This window comes from Leucopleurus acutus (genome assembly GCF_964270905.1).
Source record: "Leucopleurus acutus genome assembly, chromosome: 12".
Taxonomy (NCBI): domain Eukaryota; kingdom Metazoa; phylum Chordata; class Mammalia; order Artiodactyla; family Delphinidae; genus Leucopleurus; species Leucopleurus acutus.
In genome coordinates this window covers 69,056,642-69,079,167 of record NC_139154.1, presented here as the reverse complement: position 1 = coordinate 69,079,167, position 22,526 = coordinate 69,056,642, and the positions used below count along the sequence as shown (strand labels likewise).

General features: G+C 35.6%; 1 protein-coding gene across 33 annotated transcripts in view; it reads left to right on the top strand.

Moving 5' to 3' along the window:
* Positions 1–22,526, top strand: part of NRXN1 (neurexin 1) — a gene marked incomplete at its 5' end in the record, with an annotated part of 1,133,428 nt that overhangs the window by 207,897 nt on the left and 903,005 nt on the right. The gene's annotated exons all lie outside the window — the stretch shown is intronic.

Genomic DNA, 22,526 nt, shown 5'->3' with positions numbered 1-22,526 from the left:
ACACACATACCCCCCACAAGGGATATAGTAAAGATTAGAATTGCTTATCTAATCCAGACACTTCATTTTACAAATGAGTAAACTGGGACCCAAATAGATTCACATTTACCTGAGATTATCTAGCTTGTTACGGGCATCCTTCAAATACAGATTTTCTGACTTTCCCTATCAATGATTCCCATTTCAATTTAGCACCCTTATGACACATGAAACTAGTCACTATGGATTTTGTTGTGGTTGTTCTTTTTCTCATGAAATTCAGGCAGTTGAGTTGTTTTTAAACCCAGAGAGAAACTGAGAACCAGATCCTTTAAAATTGCAAAACCAGTTAATTGTCTGAGAAGTCCAAGATGTACTCATGAGCCCCATTTTGAACAAAATTGACAAAAGGTTATTCACTTATGATTTATTATTGTCTCTTGTTCATCCAAAAGACACATCCATTCAGATAATTAAAACTGATCACAAATAATCATAAATGTAGGAGCAAAACCCATCCCATGTTCAATTATTTGCATACCTTTTGTGTACTCTCCTGGCTATTCTTAATTTTTTGACAAGCCCAGTTATGTATTTCAGCCGTCTTAGTTAGTGCCCATGTACACTTGCTAGTTAGTTAAGTTTTTAACTTTTTTATATAGCAGGTTCTTATTAGTTATCCATTTTATACATATTAGTGTATATATGTCAATCCCAATCTCCCAGTTCATCCCACCACCACCACCCACCGCTAATTAGTTTTGATAACTAATTTTGCATTAACTGTTTTGTGAGATTTGAGAGTTATGTAATCTGGATACAAGTCCTTTATCAAATATAAGATTTGCATGTTCTCCAAGTCTGTAGCTTGTCTTATAATTCTCTGAGCCATGATTTCCACAGAAAAAAGTTTTAATTTTGACAATGCGTAGCATTTCTAAATCTTCTCATACTTTCTCACTGTATCTGTACACTCCCTTAATATTTTAATACATTGGGAAAAACAGAAACATCGAATATATGATATTTGAGCCCTGTATCGTATGGATCTTGTGTTGACCTTCACCCTTGGCTATCCATTCTGTCATTTTTTATTATCTTCCCAAACCAACTGACCCATAGGATTTTTTTCTGTCAAGATCTCATTTTGTTTCCAAAACTGTCACGTTAGGCCTTTCCAACTCCCTTTACACCCATTAGTTTCCAAGTTGTGTAGATTATTTTTGTCCAACTTTTCTTCATATATACCCATCTCTATTTTCCGTTGGTGTCATCGTCATCATAGTTCAGGTCTTTATGTTCTTATGCAACCCTGCTAACTGGTCTGCTAACACTGATTTTCCAGGTTTTAGTATATTATGCATGACCAAAATAATATTTTTATTATATTATCCCCTGCTCAAAAACTTTCTCCAGTTTACCATTGCCTAGAGGATGTCATCCAAACTTGGAAACCTATTATAATTTAAGGTCTTCCATACTGTAGCCCCATTTTTCCTTGCTTGCCTACCATTATCACTCAAATGTGAAAAATCAGCTCTACTAAAAAGGCCATGTCTCTTGCACCAGTGCTGTTAATAATACGTAAGAAATAGCTCCTACTTTCCTGATCTTAGGAAATATAGTTCATAGTTTACAAAGCAAACTGGTGTTTGTATGACACTGAAAGTCAACCACCAGTTCCATACATATTCTGGAGAATTCTCTTGTCATATTTTGAGACTGAAAATATGACCCAAACATAAGGGTTTTTTTTTTTTTTAAGTCATTTAAAAAATCTGCTTTGAAGGAATGCAATTTAGAATTAACCTTAAAAATTTAGGAGATTTTTGGGAGAAGCCACTTCATGCACCTGTTTCCAATAAAGATTACCTCTCTAGAACAAATTTTCCAGGAACTAAAATGCCCACAAGAAACTTAGAGAAGCAAAGCATTATTATTATGTTCACCTTAGAAACACAAGGCCTCTGCTTAGTGATCTATTGTGTCATATATCCAGAGACATGAATATTTCTGATAGTTAAGTTGTCATGGTTTCAGGCTATCAAACTCACTCTGGCTACCAAGAAAAATAGGTGAGTTTATTAAGAGGATACTAGGGTAGCTCATAACCAAAACTTGAGCAAATTATGTAATTTTTAGACTATTTTTATTTTTATGATTCATTTTCCAGGGCTCCCAATTTCTTTCATTCAGATTTCCAGTTTTTGGAAGAGAAAATCTGATTAGCCTGCTGCAGGTATCTCCCTTGTATAAATTGCTATGGCCAGGAAGACTACCTAGCACAGAAACAACTACTGGGAGTCAAATCTTGCTGGATCAAAAGTTGTTTTCAACAAAAAAAGATCATTATGAGCTGATCAAGTTCTTCTCTTCCCAGTGGAGTTCAGTATTTGCTGTAAATAATTTATTTAGCTGAATGGAACATGGGGGTCTTAGTGTCTCTGTGTGGATAGATGATATCTGGAGACCTACAGAGCTTTGACAATGCCTAAGACAGTCCATGAGACAAGAGTACTAGGTCATGTCTAGAAGATTCTATGAAACATTAAATTAGGTAAGCTCTGTAGAGTATGCAGGACATGATAGAAATAATTTTGTTCTTTGTGTTCACAACAGTCCAAAATACCCAAGTGTTCTACTCAAATCTGGTAGTTCAGGATAATTCTCAATGACTTTCCACAAGAAGGACACTTTTCTGCTCCTGTTGCATGTCCGACACTAGTTGGTTGTGGTTCCTTTCTGTGTTGTCTTCATTCTGGGATACAGTCTTGAGGCAGAGGGAAAAGAGGTGATGGTGAACCCCACACTAGCTCTTAAAACTTGGGTTGGAAGCAGTGCTCATCTCTACTCATATTTCTTTGATGAGAGCAAGTCACATAGCCAAGCCTGCTCGCAGTTGAGGGTAAGAGGTAGATAATACATGTGAACAAGAACTCAGTCTACTTGGTATTGAGCTATCTCTATTCCAACTCAGCCAACATCCATGTATACTTGAGGTTTTTTAAATTATTGAACTATGCAATCAATACAAAAATGTGAACATATCTTAACTATACATTGTGATGAACTTTGAAAAACTGAATGCATTTGTGTAACCAGCACTCTGGTGAACCCAAGAACAATAGCAGAGTTTCAGAAGTCCTTTATGCCCCTTTCTACTCACTAGACTGCATTAGAGGTAACTACTATTCTGCTTTCTAGTCAGTATAAGGTTTTAGTAGTTTATATGATGAAAGTGTTCACTACAATCTCTGTTATCTTACATCTTTTGCTCAACAGTCTGTTCATGAGACTTCTCCATGTTGTTGCATAAAGTTGAAGATTGTTCATTTCCATTGTAGTAGTTTCCACTGTGTGATAATTTTATGAATTTCATTCTTGATTTGGGCACATTTAGGTAGTTTCTAGTTTTGTGCTTTTATGAATAGTGTTGCTATTCATAACATTTATTTTAGTGCATGTCATTTGGTGAACTGCACAGTCTTTTCTATGCATTCTGTGCTTAGAAGTGAAAAGTTGAGGTCCTAGAGTATGCTTCTGTTGAGCTTTAGTGAAGAACTCCAGTTTTTCAAAGTGATATTTCCTTTAATTTTAAGAGGAACTAAATGAGACATCTGATAGGAATCTAGTGTAGGAGGATATGTATTACAGCATGAAATGGACTAGGGATTTAAACTTAGTCAAAAGAGAAAATGCATATCATAAAGTTCTGACAGAGCAGGGAACATTGTTGCCCTAGAGAATGATGACCAAGATCCTGGTATGAGCAGCTCATATGTAAATGGATGTGCTTCAAGACTAAGGAAGAGCTGAGCCTTATTTTATGTATAGTAGATGCTATATGATGCAGAGCTTTTTGAACTCTTTTTTTCATTTAAATCATCTGCCTAAGGTTTCAAGTGCTTTTAAATTAGCTTAGTCTTGAATAGGTGCTAATAAAACTACTGTGTGTGATAACTGATAATAAAATCCCTGTGTCATGTCAGTTTGTGGATGAGTGTTTTTATTATTCAAGAGAGAACATGTAGCTTTGTTCATTTTCACAAAATAATCCTTCTTCAAGGTAGTTTGGGCCTCTCTTCCTCTTCCTGCCAAGCTACTGAACTGTCTCATATTTCAGTTCTTTTTACCTGCCTAGATAATTTTTCATAATCCAAATCTGTAGGTATTGGTAGCTGAATCTATTGGAGAGCACAAATAAAAACGAGCTGCATTTGCCAGTAAAGAAGTGGAAGCCTAGAGAATGGCCTAGTGCCAATTAGGAGAATCTATAAACGGATGCTGTGTTCTCTGTGGCCACAGCCAGAGACTTTATGAAAAAATGAGCTCATTTTTTTTTTTTTCCAGCAGGCAGTATTCTCTGGGTTCCTGTGCAATTTCCCCTGATAACAAATAGAACAGAACTCACATTGTAAGTCTTGCTAAGGGCAGACTGAGAAGACACACAGAGCACACTTAATTGGGTTCATTCAAACTCTATAAGTCTTTAAAATAAAATGGTGTCTTAAAGCAAAGTTATATATTATGTTACCCAGAATTAAAAATACTTTATAAATAAAAACATTAATTTTAGATGTGAAAATCAATAATTTATTGCTATGGTGACATTTGAAAATAAGTTTTTAAAATAGTTTACTTTGTTCTTCCTAATTTAAAAAAAAAAATTCAATATCATAGCCAGAGGGTCACATTTATTGCTTATAAGAGTAGTGTCGGGCTTCCCTGGTGGTGCAGTGGTTGAGAGTCCGCCTGCCAATGCAGGGAACACGGGTTTGTGCTCCGGTCCGGGAAGATCCCACATGCCGCGGAGCAGCTAGGCCCGTGAGCCATGGCCGCTGAGCCTGTGTGTCCGGAGCCTGTGCTCCACAACGGGAGAGCCCACAACAGTGAGAGCCCGCGTAGCGCAAAAAAAAAAAAAAAAGAGTAGTGTCATTTGGAACACTAACTATTAAGTCATATATCCCCAAAGCATTTTGTAAACATACAAATTATTTGCTGCTAATTATTGTGGGTTCCCACCATTTTTTTAAAATTTAACTGTTATGAAACATTTAATTATAAACAAATCCTATATTGTGATAGTCATGAAATCAGGCATAAGTTTCAGTAGTGGTAAACATGATAACATTTCTGTGCTAAGAATACTGTTGCATTTCAATAAGGCTTATTCAGCCCATCAGAAGCACCCACCTCAACAGCTTCTTCCAGGCTACTTGCCCTCCGTAACTGAATAAACTCTTGCCAGGGTCACCAGGTTGCCAAACCCAATGATCATGTTTCTGTCCTCATGTTGTTTGGCTCAGCAGGAGCAAGTCACATAGGTGACCATTCCTCCCTTCTTCAAACACACTGTGCTTTCGCATCCATGATGCTATACTCTGCTTCTTACTGACCACTGTTTCTCGGCCTTTCTTGCTGATTTTCCTGCTCTGTTGACCTCTAAATGCTGGTCTCAAAGACTATCTATAATCTTTCCCCAGATGCTCCCATACTGTGGTTTTCAATACCATCATATACTGATGAATCCCAAATGTATGTCTCTAATACTGATCTCTACAGTGAGCTCTAGATTTATGCAAGTGATCACTTACTTGACATTTCCCCTAGGATGTCTAAGAAGTTTCTCAAACTTCTCAAGACTGAAACAGAGCTGTACATTTTCCCTTTATTCAAGTTTATAAATATCATTACCATATACCTAGTTGTTCAAGCCAAATACCTAGAAGTCATCCTTGATTCCTCACTGATTCCTCACTCCCACCATAAAACACACTTACACACACACACACACACACGCATGTGCACATATACTCCAACAACTAAAAGTTTATTTGCGTCCACTTCCAATTTATATGTATCTTTCCATTTCCACAGCTAACACCCTAATCAAGCCACCATCATCCGATAGCAAGATGACTGGAATAGCCTGTGACCTAAGCTTCTCTGAAATCAAACTCCTATTCTAGATCTACATGACTTGACACCTTCCTCTGTCTGTGACCTCAGACTACCTCATACCTCACTGTCCTTCAGTCACTTTGCTTCACTCACTGATCTTTACATTTCTTATATACTCTAGGCTTGTTCCTACCTCAGGGCTTTGTTGCTAACTGAATGAATAAACTGTGGATACATTGGAAGCATCTAGGACAAAATGCTGTTGGCAAATTATCTACGAGCAGCCCTATTGATTTATTTATTGATTGATTTTCTTCATGCCTTCCTGTGATCTGTCACTTGCATGCAGTCAGTGCAAGCACACAAGAGAATCCTAATGTCCAAGTTTTAAAAAGTCATAATAAATTGTGGATGCCTGCACCTAATCTTTATTTTTCAGTTAGGTTCATGCAATTTTAAAACAAATATTCCCTACTGTTATTCATCTCACCAATCACAAGGTCCCTCACCAAATGTGAACTGACTTCTGGGGTTCTGGTTCCTGCTAGTCTACTTACTTTTTATCCAACTTTGAGACTGCCCAGTCTTTTTTAGTTTGGCAGTCCCCTGGAGAAGTGGGTATTTTACTGACTGGGCCCCAGGTTTACCTAGAGGCTTCAGAAGTAGATTATTGTCTTCCCTAGGAGCCTAACCCTTTGACTATGCCTGTGGTCTCAACATACTTGTTTAGCCCTTAGGCCAAGCCTCTATTTTCCCTTTGCTGGTCCCTGGCATATTCTGTGTTCAGAAAGTCATCAGCTCAAACATATGATAGTGTTTTAAAAGCAGCTGCTTTTATGCTCAAGAATTGTGAAATCATAGAATTTTAAGAATGGTAAGTTTTTGGGGTATTGCCTGCCCCTACATCTCTATATTTGAAATGTGAATGAGAATGAGCCAGGGTGTAATAGTCATACCCTTAAAATATTTAATAGATTTCAAGATTATAAAATGCTACACTTGATATTTTTGTACATCCAACTGGTTTTTACACACACAGACCCACACAAAAAGGGCTTGAATTATGGCAGTAATAATATAATATGTCACACCCTGTTTATTCAAATAACTTTTTCATATATTGGATGTAAACAGATATTCAGTAAGATTGTTTCTCCTCCCAATTCAGCCTCTAATTTCATAATTTCACTCCTCTCTCTTTTTTTTTTGCATAAAAGACATAGTTAGGTGATTCCATAAGAATAGCTCAGGCTCCATCTTCTTCCCCATTATCCCCTACATCAAACCCTGCTCTATAAGCAAGAGATTGTTTCTATGACAGACAGTCTGACCACACATTTTCTCATCCCTTATTCACAGGGTGTGTGAGGCAGTGTGAGGGTAGGAGGGGATGCAGCTCACCACAAGTGTCCCATGGTGTTGCCATTCACAGAGAGGAGAGTCAGTGTATCATGTTGCAGAAACATTCGTTGTAGATTTGAAGGACACAAGAATTTAAATTCACCTCCATGTTGGTAACCATCCCTGATTAAGCCTACTCATCACTCCGTTTGATTCTTTTTTAAAAATTGTTATTGAAATATAGTTGATTTATAATGTTGTGTTAGTTTCAGGTATACAGCAAAGTGATTCAGATACATGCATATACATATATATCTTTTTTAGATTCTTTTATATATATATTCTTTTTTAGATTCTCTTCCATTATAGATTATTAATACAAGATATTGAATGTAGTTTCCTGTCCTATACAGTAGGTCCTTGTTGGTTATCTTCTCCATATATAGTAGTGTGTATATTTTAATACCAAACTCCTAATTTATTCCTCCCCCAACCCTTTCCCCTTTGGTAACCATAGTTTGTTTTCTATGTCTGTGAGTCTATTTCTGTCTGTGTATCTTTTTTTTTTTTTTGCTGTACGCAGGCCTCTCACTGTTGTGGCCTCTCCCGTTGCTGAGCACAGGCTCCGGACGCGCAGGCTCAGCGGCCATGGCTCACGGGCCCAGCCGCTCCGCGGCATGTGGGATCTTCCCGGACCGGGGCACGAACCTGTGTCCCCTGCATCGGCAGGCGGACTCTGAACCACTGTGCCACCAGGGAAGCCCAGTGTATCATTTTTTAAGATTCCGCGTATAAGTGATATCATACGATATTTGTCTTTCTCTGTCTGACTTCACTCAGTATGGTAAACTCTAGGTCCATCCATGTTGCTACAAATGGCATTATTTCATTCTTTTTTTATGGTTGAGTAACATTCCACTGTGTATATGAACCACATCTTCTTTATCCATTCATCTGCCAATAGACACTTAGGTTGCTTCCATGTCTTGGCTGTTGTAAATAGTGATGCTATGAACATTGGGGTGCATGTATCTTTTTGAATTAGAGTTTTCATCTTTTCTGGATATATGTCCAAGAGTGGGATTGCTGGACCATATGGTAACTCTATTTTCAGTTCTTTAAGGAACTTCCATACTGTTCTCCATAGTGGCTGCACCAATTTGTATTCCTGTTTGATTCTTTAACATTGAGTCCTTCATTATGTGGACTTACTCAAGAGTCAAGCAATAAATAACCAATTACTGAACATTTACTGCTTTGCATCCAGGACTATTCTGGGTGCTTTCTAGGATTAACATTCATTATTTGTCTTCTAGAAGCATGGAAAACTGTTTGGCAAACTTAATCAGCATATAGACAAAATACTTAGTGTGCTTTGATAAAACAAGACTTCTTTTTATTTGTCCTGCCGTTTAGTTTGAGAAAACAGAATGAATCCATGGAGAAAGCAGTGCTATGTTAATCAGGAATGTGGCTCTTGATGTTGCCTCTGCCACTAATTATAGTAAAAAAAGGTTAGCTAGCATTTATTGAGTATCCCCTCTTTGACCTTACTTGTAAAGTAAAGCCTTTCTTTTACTATAGCTGTATGATGGTAGGTTTTGTTACTCTCTAGTGTCCTGGTCCCAGGAAAATATGCCTGTCTGTTATTTCAGATCTTCAGCTCTTGTAGCCTGCACTGGTGGCCTGGGGCCATACCTAGATGCCTCAGTCTTTCTTCTCTCTCTAATGGGTTTGGGATAGACTTTAAATCATCACTTTAGTTTTCAAAATTGTATGACAACTAACATTTATTTGGCAATACTGGGCTTAATGACTTCTGAAGGTGCTGTTTGGCCTATCATTTGAAGCATTTTGCCTGCCTGCAGAGATCTTAATATGCAAATAGTTAAAGTGACAAACCCAAAGGAGTCCCTGGAAGCCTTTCAGGTTCAGTGGTGCCCAGGTTCGAGTGCACATTGATTATTGACTTTGATAGTTTCTTTGTCTAATGAAGTTGAGTGATTCAGTGCTGGAAATACAATTGTTTGCCCCTTCCATTGCTCACAAACTATTCTCAGTAACCCATAATAAGTCAGAGATTCAACTAAATTAATTCATTATAATGTGTAACCACTAACTCTGTAAATAAAGTATTTGACTGCAATTTGATTAGAAGACTGGCTTCTAAATTCTGGGTAGAGGCTTGAGCTGTACTGACAGACCCTTAACCATTTCCATTATTAATTTTTAGAAGTATTTTAACTAGTTCTCATAGTATATATTAGAGTTGCTAGGAAAGAAGAGTGAAGATGAGGACTTAATATCTGAAGGACTGCATTAGAAAGGTTGTTAATTATCTTACAGTGTGCAAGGTACATTTCCCCCTCTTTCTTGTTCCTCAAAATTAACTCTTGGATGAGGGGTGATGCCTTTGCTTTCTGCTGTAATCACAGCATGATTAGGTTTGGCTGCCAGTCTTTAAAGGCGCTACAGGCTAACTGCCTCCTGTGGGTGGCTCACCTTATGCGAAAGGTGAGAAATCCTCAAGACTAGGATATATTTGTGCACTTTTTGCAGGAAAAATATTTATTTTTAGGGATCTCCCTATATTTTTCACTGATAATTTATTATGGGTTAGGGAACCAGCTAACCAAACTTGTTAGAAGGGTATGTAAAATAGAATTAAGAACTTTTTGTGAGTGGATTTGGTGAGATCTGTTTTGGTTGCTTGGGGTTTAACATTCTTTTTAATTGTTCTTTTTTCATTTTACCTTTTCACCCTTTTTACCCATTTCTCCCCCCTAAACCCTCCCACCACCTCTGGCAACCACCAATCTGGTCTCTGTATCTGTGAGCTTGTTTTTAGTTAGTTAGTTAGTTAGTTTGTTTGTTTTTAGATTCCACATATAAGAGAGCTCACATGGTATTTGCCTTTCCCTGTCTTATTTCACTTAGTATAATACCATTTCCTATTATTTGTTCAATCACTTCAATACAGGTAATCTGGAAATTGTAGATCAGTGGTGCTTGTGAGCTTTACTATCCATTTTTCTCTTTAATAAAGGTATAAATAATTTGAAACATACCACATTTAGTAATTTTTTGGATATTCATAGAAAACTTTCATGACATAATTTAAAGGGAAAACTAGGGAATTCCCTGGTGCTCCAGTGGTAAAGATTCCACCTTACAATGCAGGGGACGTGGGTTTGATCCCTGGCCAGGGAACTAAGATCCCACATGCCACGGGGCAACTAAGCCCGCGCACCACAACTACTGAGCTCGCGCGGCTCAACTAGAGTCCGCCTGGCACAAACTACAGAGCCCACGTGCTCTGGAGCCCGCGCCACAACTAGATAAGAGGAAAAAACCCCACAGGCCACAACTAGAGAGAAGCCCGCGCGCCACAATGAAAGATCCCACGTGCCGCTACGAAGATCTTGTGTGCTGCAATGAAGACCCAATGCAGTCAAAATAAAAATAAAATAAATAAATATATTTATTTACTGAAATTTATTCAGTCCTGATTGAAAGTAAGTTAGTGTTTAGAATGTTTTCCTACCCAAAATATTTAGGTCTTACCTATGAGTATTCTTCCTTTCCGTTCTATTTTTTTTTCTAGAAAATGTGAAAAGAAAAACAAAAGGAGACTTTTTGCAGGAGTAGACTTTGAGTCTCTGAGACCTGTCTTCTGGCTCAGTGATCCTTAAGAAAGCCTGCTTCTTTTGTCTACCTTGATTTTCTATTTCCTTGTTTATGAGCCAACTCAACCTGATGCAAGTATCACCTTCATGCACTCTAGTTTTTTTGGATTCTTTTTTTTCCACTTGTACACTTTGCCATTACCTTATTATGAACGTTATATTGATTTTTGCCTTGTAATTGCTTTACTTTAATGCTTTGTAATGAATAATTCAGTACCTGATTTTATCAGTTTATAACCATTTCTATGCCATTCACCTATTTCATCTTCTACAAGTCACTTAACCTTTAATGATAATAGCTTGTACTTCTAGTGCTTATTCTTTGTCAGACATCCTTCTTAGCCATTTACATATATTAACTCATATAATAATTGCTACAATCTTATGAAAGATATATTCTTATTATACCCATTTTACAGGTAGGAAAATTTAAGCACAAGGGTTAAGTAGTTTATCTAGTAACACACAACTGCTAAACAGTAGAGCTAGGATTTAAACTGAATCAGGCTAGGTCCAGAATTCATGTTCTTAATTATAAAACTTGCTGCTTCTCTGATCTTCAGTTTTCTCACTAGTTAAATAAGTAGATTGGCTTTGATGATATCTGAAGTTCCGCCAAACCCTAAATAAATAAATATATTGGTGAGGTAAATGTAGATATGAAAATTTCACACTTGCTTAAAAGAGAAAATACTCTTTTATTGACAACTTCATGTTGATTTTCCACAATATGTTTTAAGATTAATAACATCAGAAGTTCTTTTATTCTGATTGTCTTCCTAATCCGTAACACAATTCTAGTCCTCATGGGTGCTCAGTAAGGATTTGGTTGGTTGATTCAGTGGTTGATTAATTGACTTTTGAGAAATCAGCACTGAAGATGGTTCTAATCCCTGACAGGCAGCACCTCGAAACCAGACCCTGAAGTCACACCAGGCGCTCTTCCCCTCTTATGACTGAAAACAGAGCAATGTTCTATTTTAGAGGTACCTGGGGAGCTTTAGACGTTGCTGTCTATCTCCCAGGATCACCTAGAAGGAGGATGCAGGGAAGACAAAGAGCAGAAGGGAGACAGGAGTAGGAGAGAAATTTTACGCCAAACACCGTTTTGTACTTTTTGATTTTTGAGCTTTGTGAGTATATCATCTGTTCAACAAATTAAATAAGTAGTTGAAAAAATGTTCTGTGGTCTCAGAATAGGTCTTTAGCAAGTAGAGCTGAGAAATCCTGAGGTCAAGGTTCTCTTCCTGTCAAAAGGCCACCTCCCATTGAACTGCAAGGCAGTCATGTGAGTTCAGTTAATTGCAATCACTCAAGCAGTAAGCTTATGGGAGACAGCCTTATGCAGGAAGTAGTGTGAGAAAGTCAAAAATAACAGAATGAGAAAATTTAACAGGGAACAGAATAATGACAGACACCATGGGAAAGCAATTCTGCACTAATCCAAATAGAATGGATAATCAGTTCAATAAGAATTTAGACAGGAGAGAAATCAGAGTGAGCCAGAGCAGTTTTCTGGACCACTTAATGGCTTTCTCTTTCACATTCCCATCCCCAGGACTGAAAGAGTAACAAACATGGGCTGTTAAAGATGTACTGAGGAAAGAGAATGAGTCCTAATTAATCCATCTTCACTGAGTATCTCTAAGTTAATGATTCTGCTCTACTTATTTTGAAGGGGAGTCTGCAGTTAATTAAGGACAGAGTGACCTGTGACCAACACATGCAGGTGGAAAACATGTCTGTTGTAAGCAGAGCAAGTAAGCAGAGTGGTGCTGGTGTAGCCAGGGACAAGTCAGTGTGGTATAATGCAAATGCAAACACAGGGATTGTCATGAGCAAAGTTGGCTCAGTTCAGTGTCAACTGGCAAGTACTGATGAGTCAGAGATGATAGGCATTAAAGTTGATCCTTCATAGCCAAGGGTTCTGAGTCCATGGTGTACGGCTGGCCAACTGTATTATGTCCTTTTACATAAGGACTTGAGCAGCCGATGATTTTGGTATCTGGAGAGATTTTTTGTTTGTTTATTTGTTTTTGTTTTTAAATGCTAGGGTGACCATGGTGATAATCAGGCAAAGAATCACTGCCTTCAAAGTTACTAATATTCTTTTTTTTAAATTTCTTTTTTCTATTTCAGAAAATTTTATTGTAATACAAAAAAATCATATAACATGAGATCTACTCTTTTAATAAATTAAGTATACAATATGGTATTGTTAACTACATGCATAATGTTGCACAACAGATTTCTAGATCTCTAGAACTTTTTCATCTTGTATGACTAAAACTCTATACCCATTGAACAGTAACTTCCCCGTTTCCCCCTCCCTCTAGTCCCTGGCAATCACAGTTCTGTTTTTTGTTTCTATAAGTTTGACTACTTTAGATACTTCATATAAGTGGATAATACAGTATTTGTCCTTCTGTGACTAACTTACTTCACTTAGTGTAAGGTCCTCAAGTTTCATCCATGTCAGCATATGACAGAATTTTAATCTTTTTAAGGCTACATAGTATTCCAGCATATGTACATATCACATTTTCTTTATCCACTCATCCATCATGGACTATTGGCTATTGTAAATAATGCTACAATAGACATGGGAGTAGAGATATCTATTTAAGATTCTGTTTTCAGTTATTTTAGGTAAATACCCACTGAAAGTACACAAGGGTTCCAATTTCTCAACATCCTTGCCAACACTTGTCATTTTCTGTTTTGTTTTGTTTGTTTGCGTTTTTGTAATGACTATCCTAACTGGTATGAGGTGATAGCTCATTGTAGTTTTGATATGTATTTGCCTGATGATTAGTGATGCTGTGCATCTTTTCATATTCCTGTTGGCTATTGAAGGTCTTCTTTGGATAAATGTCTATTCAAGTATTTTGTCTATATTGAATCAGTTTGTTTAGGTTTTTGGCTATTGAGTTGTAGGAGTTCCTTATATATTTTAGACATTAACCTGGTATCAGATATATGCTTTGCAAATATTTGCTCCCATTTCATAGGTTACCTTTTTACAGTATTACTATGTTCTTTGCTGCATAGAAGGTTTTTAGTTTGATGTAGTCCTAATTGTCTATTTTTACTTTTGTTGCCTGTGCTTTTGGTGTCATATCCAAGAAATTATTGCCAAGACGAACGTCATGGAACTTTTCTCCTATGTTTTCTTCTAGGAGTTTCATAATGTCAGGCTTTGCATTTACATCTTTAATCCATTTTGAGTTTATTTTTGTTTATGGTACAAGATAAAGGACCAGTTTCATTCTTTCACGTGTGGATATCTAGTTTTACCAACACCATTTGTTAAAAGGACTACCCTTTTTCTATTATGTAGTCTTAACACCACTGTGAAGGATCATTTGACCTTATATATGTATGAGTTTATTTCTGGGTTCTCTACTCTGTTCCATTGGTCTGTGCATCTGTCTTTATGCCAGTACCCTACTGATTATTGTAGCTTTGTAATTACCTTTTGAAGTCGAAAAGTATGTGGCCTCCAGCTTTGTTCTTTTCAGGGTTGTTTTTGCTATCTGAGTTCCTTTGTGGTTTCATATGAATTTTAGGATATTTTTTTCCATTTATGTGAAATATGCCATTGAGAATTTTATAGAGATTGCATTGAACTTCTAGATCACTTTGAGTGGTGTGGCATTTTAACAACATTAAATCTTCCCAATCCATGAACATGAGATGCTTTTCCATTTACCTGTGTCTTTTAAAATTTCTTTCAGCAATGTTTGTGGTTTTCAGTGTATAAGTCTTTCATCTCCGTAGGTAAATTTATTCCTAAATATTTTATTCTTTTTGATGCTACTATAAATGGGATTTTTCCCCTTGATTTTCTTTTAAAATTGTTCATTATTAGTATATAGACATGAAACTGATTTTTGTATATTGATTTTGTATCCTGTAATTTTACTGAAGTTACTGATTTGTTCTTACAGTATTTTTTGGTGAAATGTTTAGGATTTTTACATATAAGATTATGTCATTTGTGAACAGATCATTTTACTTTTCCCCTTCCTGTTTGGATGACTTCTATTTCTTTTGCTTGTCTAATCTCTCTGGCTAGGGCTTCCAGTAATATGATAAATAGAAGTGGCAAGAGTGGGCATCCTTGACTTGGTCCTGATCGTAGAGGAAAGGCTTTCAATTTTTCACCATTGATTATTATATTAGCTGTGGGCTTTTCATATAGGGCCTTTATTATGTTGAGGTAATTTCCTTTTATTCTAGTTTGTTGAGAGTTTTTATCATGAAAGGGGGTTGAATTTTATCATATGACTTTTCTGCATCTATTGAGAAGATTATGTAATTTTTATTTCTTGTTCTCTTAAAGTGTTGTATGAAATTGATTGATTTGTGTATGTAGAACCATTTTTCCATCCCGGGGATAAATCCCACTTGGTCACAGTGTATGGTCTTTTAAATATGCTGTTGAATTTGGTTTACTAGTATTTTGCTGCGGAATTTTGCATCTATATTCATCATGCATATTTGCCTATAGTTTTGTATTTTTCCCTTAAGATTTTGTCTGGCTTTGGTATAAGGGTAATGCAAGCTTAATAAAATGAGTTTGTACGTATGCACACATCTTCAAATTTTGGAATTTGAGAAGGATTGGCATTAATTCTTCTTTAAATGTCTGGTATATTTCTCCAGTGAAGCCATCTGGTCCTGGACTTCTCTTGTTGCAAGGTTTTGACTATTGATTCAATCCCTTTATTCATTATTGGTGTTCAGATTTTCTATTTCTTTATGACTAAGTCTAGGTAGGTTGTATGTTTCTAGGAACTTACCCATTTCTTCTAGGTTGCACAATTTTCTTATGTATAATTGTTCATAGTAGTCTCTTACAATCCTCTCAAAGTCAGATTCTAACTGGAAAATATTTACTATCCTATATCTTCTTTTAAGATAGCTTTCTTACTCTGTCTGTCTGTGTCTCTTTCTCGGTCTCCTAGCTCTCATTGCCAGAAATCAAATTTATGCAAACATGGAAATTCAGTCATGAACACACAAAGAGATGGTGGTTTCCTCATGACCCTCTTTCTTGACACAATTTATGGTCTCTGAGAGTCCTGTGTAATTCGTGCAGTCTGAGAGACCTCATATTTTTTTAAAGTTATTACTTTAAAGGTAATTTGCCAATAATGCTAAAGCAATCTATATCGTTTTCATCTCTAATAAAGATACCTAAATCCTCCCTGGTTCATCTATGTTTTAATATCTTAAAGGGAAAGACTTTTTTTGAGTCATTAAACTTTGGAAACTCTGCTTTTGATAAGGCAAAAATAGCACTTGGTCAGGCCTTCTTTAGGACACAGTAGTAACCAACTCATGGCCCAAATGATGCTCAGCCTTAGGGCCAGAATCTTCTCTGGTCTGGGTGATATTATCTGCATCAACATGGGAGGCATTCTCTTCTTGCAGCTGTTGGCTCTTCTGTTTTTGAAAATAGAGACTTTTCACCCCACAAGTCAAATAAAATAACCAGTAAGCTTTGAAGGATCTTTGATTACTACAGAAAGAAACAAGATCGATCCATATGAGCAGTATCTGCTTTCTAACCATGCCAGCTTTGTCTTCACTTCAAGTTCTGTATCTGCTCCTTTTTTTTTAGTTTTCTACTAAGACACCTTGTAGGATATCTTCAAGATTGCTGCAAGCTATTTGATTTATGATTGCTTTTTCATGTCAGAAGCAGCAGCTTGGGAACATTCCTGTTCTCTCAGCATAAAGCTCTTTGCTTCATTCTGTGAGGTCAGGCACACAAAGGCCACCGAAATGTGTAAACCGAAGTACAACATCCAGTGAGAGCCCTACATTTAATATAAGAAGATTTAACATCATTCTCCCAAAACATTCATAATATACTAGATATTGGTCACCATTTGACCTATAGCATGTGTTTTGATTCGTCACTATAGAGTTTCTTTTAATATTGAGAGCAAACTACAGGGCTCTGGTTCTTGGGAAACAAAGAGATGCAGTATTTTTGAACTAATGCAATGAAGAAGAAGAATATTGGTACTCATGTGTTTTGGTTGCATTAATTATACTTTAGATCTTATTGGATGTTTGTTCAAAAGTTGAGGTCTATCCAGGTGTGGTGAAAGAGAACCAAACACAACACAGCTGTTTTCCAGGAATAAGAACTAGTTCATTTACATGGGGTTCTCTGAAGAGAGATATTCTAACATTTTTCTGGATAGGCTTATGTATGACTTGATATGCAGGAAGGTGGGCTCTGAGGATTCTTTCAGATACAAAATTCTGTGATTCTATGCAGAACTACTGATTATGTGGATAAAATAATATGAAAATAATACTTTGCTTTGAAGACCAGTTAAATCAGTTTTTAAGCGTATGTTTCAATGAAATCTGTCTTAAAATTTCCTCTTTCTTTCTCTTTCTCTCCCTCCTTAAACACACACACCACACTACACCATACCACACATATACATATACATATATACACACACACACTTACATACTGCTTTTAAAATAGCCATGAGGGCTTCCCTGGTGGTGCAGTGGTTGAGAGTCCGCCTGCCGATGCAGGGGACATTGGTTCGTGCCCCGGTCCGGGAAAATCCCACATGCCACGGAGCGGCTGGACCTGTGAGCCATGGCCGTTGAGTCTGCACGTCTGGAGCCTGTGCTCCACAACGGGAGAGGCCACAACAGTGAGAGGCCCGCGTACCGCAAAAAAAAAAAAAAAAAGAAAAAAAATTAGCCATGACATTTATTTTAGTCATGCTTTTACTGTAAAGTTTTTTAAGGGATCAAAAAATTTAAGTTATTTTATAGCTTTTCCTTTGAAATATCAGAAATATTAAGTGTAAATATTTTAAATATTTGGTAATGTATAAACAGAATTCAGATTAAATACCATGATTTCTTGAATAACAAAGAGACTTACAAGAAGCAGAGGTTATCCAATACCTGAAATATACTTCTCACATATTGTTACTCTGTTGTAGTAGATCAAGTACAGGCCCTGTAAAGATTTTAATTATCTCACCCCCTTCATCCTGATCAAATAAAAAGTTAAAAAGCATTCATCATCCTAATGGGAGTTAGACAAATAAGAATGTCAAGAGATCTTTTATAATTACCACTGCCTTTGTTGTCACATTGTCTGATGCACCTATACCCTGGAGACACAATTCTGTCTTGATCTGTGCACACAACACATATAATCACTCAGAGTGCCCTTGCTTTAAATGATGAGAAAGTTTCAAAATGTAACTTGCTCATCATAAAGGAAGGAACAGACTTTTCAATAAACATGAAGTAGGACGGTTGCAAACACGGTCAAGGTAAATAGTGTAACTTGATTGTAGAAGAAAGAGGTAAAAATTAAAAGAGGATGTCAATTCATCTTCTAATGCAACATAATTCTAAGAATTCTGCCCCATACACGTTCTGATTATATGACAATTGTTCTAAGAATTCTCCTCTATGAACCTTCTCATTCTTTGATAGAGAACCAGAAAGTGCATCAAGATAGTCTTTTTAGAATGTTTTCTGGAACTTTCTCATCCTTTGAGATAAATAACTGAATCAAATAAATGGTGTCCCCTTTATTCCCAATGAAATGCTAGGTAAATAAGAGGGACACAAAACAAGATTTTAATTTGGTACTTGACTTTAAAAAATAATAAGTTTTAGGAAATAATAATATTATGAAATACTACTGTATACTATAAAATAAGAAATTTTTTTTGAGGGGGGGCTTCCATTATTTTAAATCTTCTAGTGAGACCTTGAAGTAGTATTTGCAGGTGGTATGAGAGGTTGCCCAAATTTAAGGCAGAATTTTTATCTGATATGGGTGTGAATTTACAAAAGTAATAGGCAGATAGGAATGAAGGGTTTTCTAGATTTTATGTGGTATAATATACTCCTAGAAATTATTCTCCACTTCCCAAAGTTCTTCTTTATGGTCTTTCAGAAGGTATTTCACAATCTCTTTCTGTGTTTGCCATGTAAATGTGTAAGTGGTGGAATAAAAAAAGCAATAATTCTTGGTTTATGAATTCATTTCACAGTAGACATTCAGGGCTTAGGGAATGATAAGGGGAAAGGGGTGGAAGTTTTGCATATCAACCTTGGTAATGAATGAAGTTTTACAATTTATACTGATTAAAAAATTCAGAATAAAGCCTGGTCACATTATCATTGATGAAGTGCATAGCTGCTGCATTTTCCATGCAATTGCCATAGTTACCCTACAGTGGAATGATGACCCAAATTAAATTTCCACAAATGGTTGCCCTCAAATTTCTTCTTCTTTTGCTAAGAATAAGACGACTTTATTTTTTGAATAAAAATGGATTATGATCTCCTCTTTAATCTTGGTAGAACAAACTAAGCTTCTTAATAAAAAAGATTAGTGAGAACTGAAAATGTGTTGCTTAAGTCATAATAATAATATGATAGAAGCACTGAAAATAATAATTAGTAGTTCAATGAAGGAGAGCCCCATGCTTATCATCATGATGGTTTTTTTCGTGGGATGGGGTTTGTAGAGGGAAGATGGAAATGTGGATCTTATCCAGGGACATGGCTTTGAATATGCATGTTCACATCTTCAACCTACAATCAAAGAGGACCCCTTTAACACATCTGTTTGATCAAGTTTATCTCGATTTAGTAATGACTCTCTAAAACCCTGTTTTCTTTTCTTTTGTAAATTGAATTATAGTTGATTGCAATGTGTTAGTTGCAAGTGAACAGCAAAGTGATTCAGTTATACATACATATATGTCTATTTTTTTCAGGTTATTTTCCGTTATAGGTTATTACAAAATATTGAGTATAGTTCCCTGTGCTATACAGTCGGTCCTTGTTGGTTATTTACTCCATAGATAGTAGTGTGTGTATGTTAATCCCAAACTCCTAATTTATCCCTCCCCCACCTTTCCTGTTTAGTAACCATAAGTTTGTTTTCTGTCTGTGGGCCTATTTCTGTTTTGTATATAAGTTCATTTGTATCATTTTTTTTTTTTTAGATTCCACAATTAAGCAAAATATGTGTCTTTCTCTGTCTGACTTACTTCACTCAGTATGGTAAACTCCAGGTCCACCCATGTTGCTGCAGATGGCATTATTCCATTCTTTTTTATGGTTGAGTAATATTCCATTGTATAAATATACCACATCTTCTTTATCCATTCAGCTGTCATTGGATATTTAGGTTGCTTCCATGTCTTGGCTATTGTAAATAGTGCTGCAGTGAACATTGGGGCGCATGTATCTCTAAAATCCTATTTTCTTTTCTGTAATGTGAGTATAATAAGTTTTCTATGACAAGGGTGCTGATCAAACAAGAGAGTGCATGAAAAGAGTATAGTTTAAGCCATATGAATTGCTGCTAATCAACCGTTTTTTACCTACAAAAAGGAACTTTCAGATGGTGCAACATAATTTTAAAATGCAATGCAAATGTAATATATTGCTAATAAAACCAAAGGAAAACTGAAACTGAAATCAAAAAAGTAATAAAGAAGAGTTGAGAGTACAAAAATAAAAATGTAAAATCTTGGAGAATACTTTCTCATTTACCTGTATTTACTTTGTTGATGATCTAAAAAATAATAACAAAAAACTAAAATGATAAAATATTTAGTAAATACTTAACTGTGCATAATGATGTAATTTAGTATATGTGCTGCCGAAGCGAGCACATAATGATGTAATTTAACAAGCATGGCATTATGCATATTTAAACTTTTAAATATATCTTATTTTTCTATTAAAAAGCACTACATATTATTGTAGCAATTTGAAGTTGTAAAAGAATCAAATAAAAATAATCATTTTCTCATGACCTAGAGAAACCAACCAATACTATATTAATTTAGTCCTGTCTGGGATTTAACATTGTTTTAAATTTGTTTTTTATTTTCTTTCCCAGCAATAATAGCTAAATTTCATATATATATGAAAATAGACAGATGTATATACATACATATAATTTCATATATATGCAAATATATTCTTATAATCTATATGTATGTAAATATATATTCATATAATTTCATATATATGCATATATATGCTTCTGTATGTAAGAATTGTATTATGTTTATATAATCTATTTAAAAGTCACAAAGTGACTGGTGACATTGTATTTAGATGGTTTCATCTAGCAATATAATTTAAATATATACTGCATAAATATATACATATATTTAATATTTAATATATATGAAATAGCTGAATGAAATTATATATGTATGTTTTATATAGTATACTAGCCAAATATATTATAATAGCCATATAATTAAATAAATTTTATATGTAATATATACTATATATCTATTGCCAAATGAAATTATATCTATATACAAGCTATATACCTACCCAAAGTAAAGTATAAGATAAAATCATTTTACATGTCACTATATATATATATATACACACATGTTTGTATATATACACACATACACATATAAATATATGTATATCTTTCATATTTTTCTCAGTATTAACTCATGTGTGTTTTAAAATTTTTCTATTTTTTCATAAACATAATTTAATGGATGCTTTTTAATTTCTTCTTTGTAAAATGAATATTCGTGTACTTTGCCAATTTTTCCATTGTCCTGTATATCCTCGTATTGGTTCTTAAGAGTGTACTAAATATCAAATCTGTTTATCTTTTTGTCTTATGTTCATTATAAACTTCCCCCCATTTCCTATTTGCCTGTTCATTTCTTGATGGTGTTTAAAGAAAAGTTAAGAAGCTTTTCCTTTCCATAACTAGATTCATCTGTATTTCTCTTTATGATTCCTTTCATTGCTTTTATGCTTAGAATTATCTTGTCTCCTTTAAATCAGATCAGTTTTTACATATACTGCTAAGTGAAAATTGTCAGTAATCTTTCCCCCATATATCAGTGTAGGTTTTTAAAATAGCTGCCCTCAGAAAAGTTTTGTTCTCAGACATTAATATTAACTTGAGTTGTTTTTTTTTTGTAAAATATTCAGTATATAATAAGTGCATGCACTATGTTTGTTGAAAACATAATTTCTGTTAACCATATTGGACACTGACTGATAAAGAACAAAACTCCTTTTTTTTTTTTTTTTTTTTTTGCGGTACGCGGGCCTCTTACTGTTGTTGCCTCTCCCATTGCGGAGCACAGGCTCCGGACGCGCAGGCTCAGCGGCCATGGCTCACGGGCCCAGCCTCTCCGCGGCATGTGGGATCTTCCCGGACCGGGGCACGAACCTGTGTCCCCTGCATCGGCAGGCGGACTCCCAACTACTGTGCCACCAGGGAAGCCCCCAAACTCCTTTTTTTAAAAATTAATTTTCATTGGAGTATAGTTGATTTATAATGTTGTGTTAGTTTCTGCTGTACAGCAAAGTGAATCAGTTATACATATACATATATCCATTTTTTTTTAGATTCTTTTCCAATATAGGTCATTACAGAGTATTGAGTAGAGTCCCTTGTGCTATACAGTAGAACAAAACTCCTTAAAAAATGAGGACTTTTCTATGCTTCTAGAAAGTAGAAAACCTCCTTTTTCTATAGTTTATAGGTGTTTCCCTAATTACTTTTCTTTACCTCTTGGCCTTATAAGGGAAACAGTT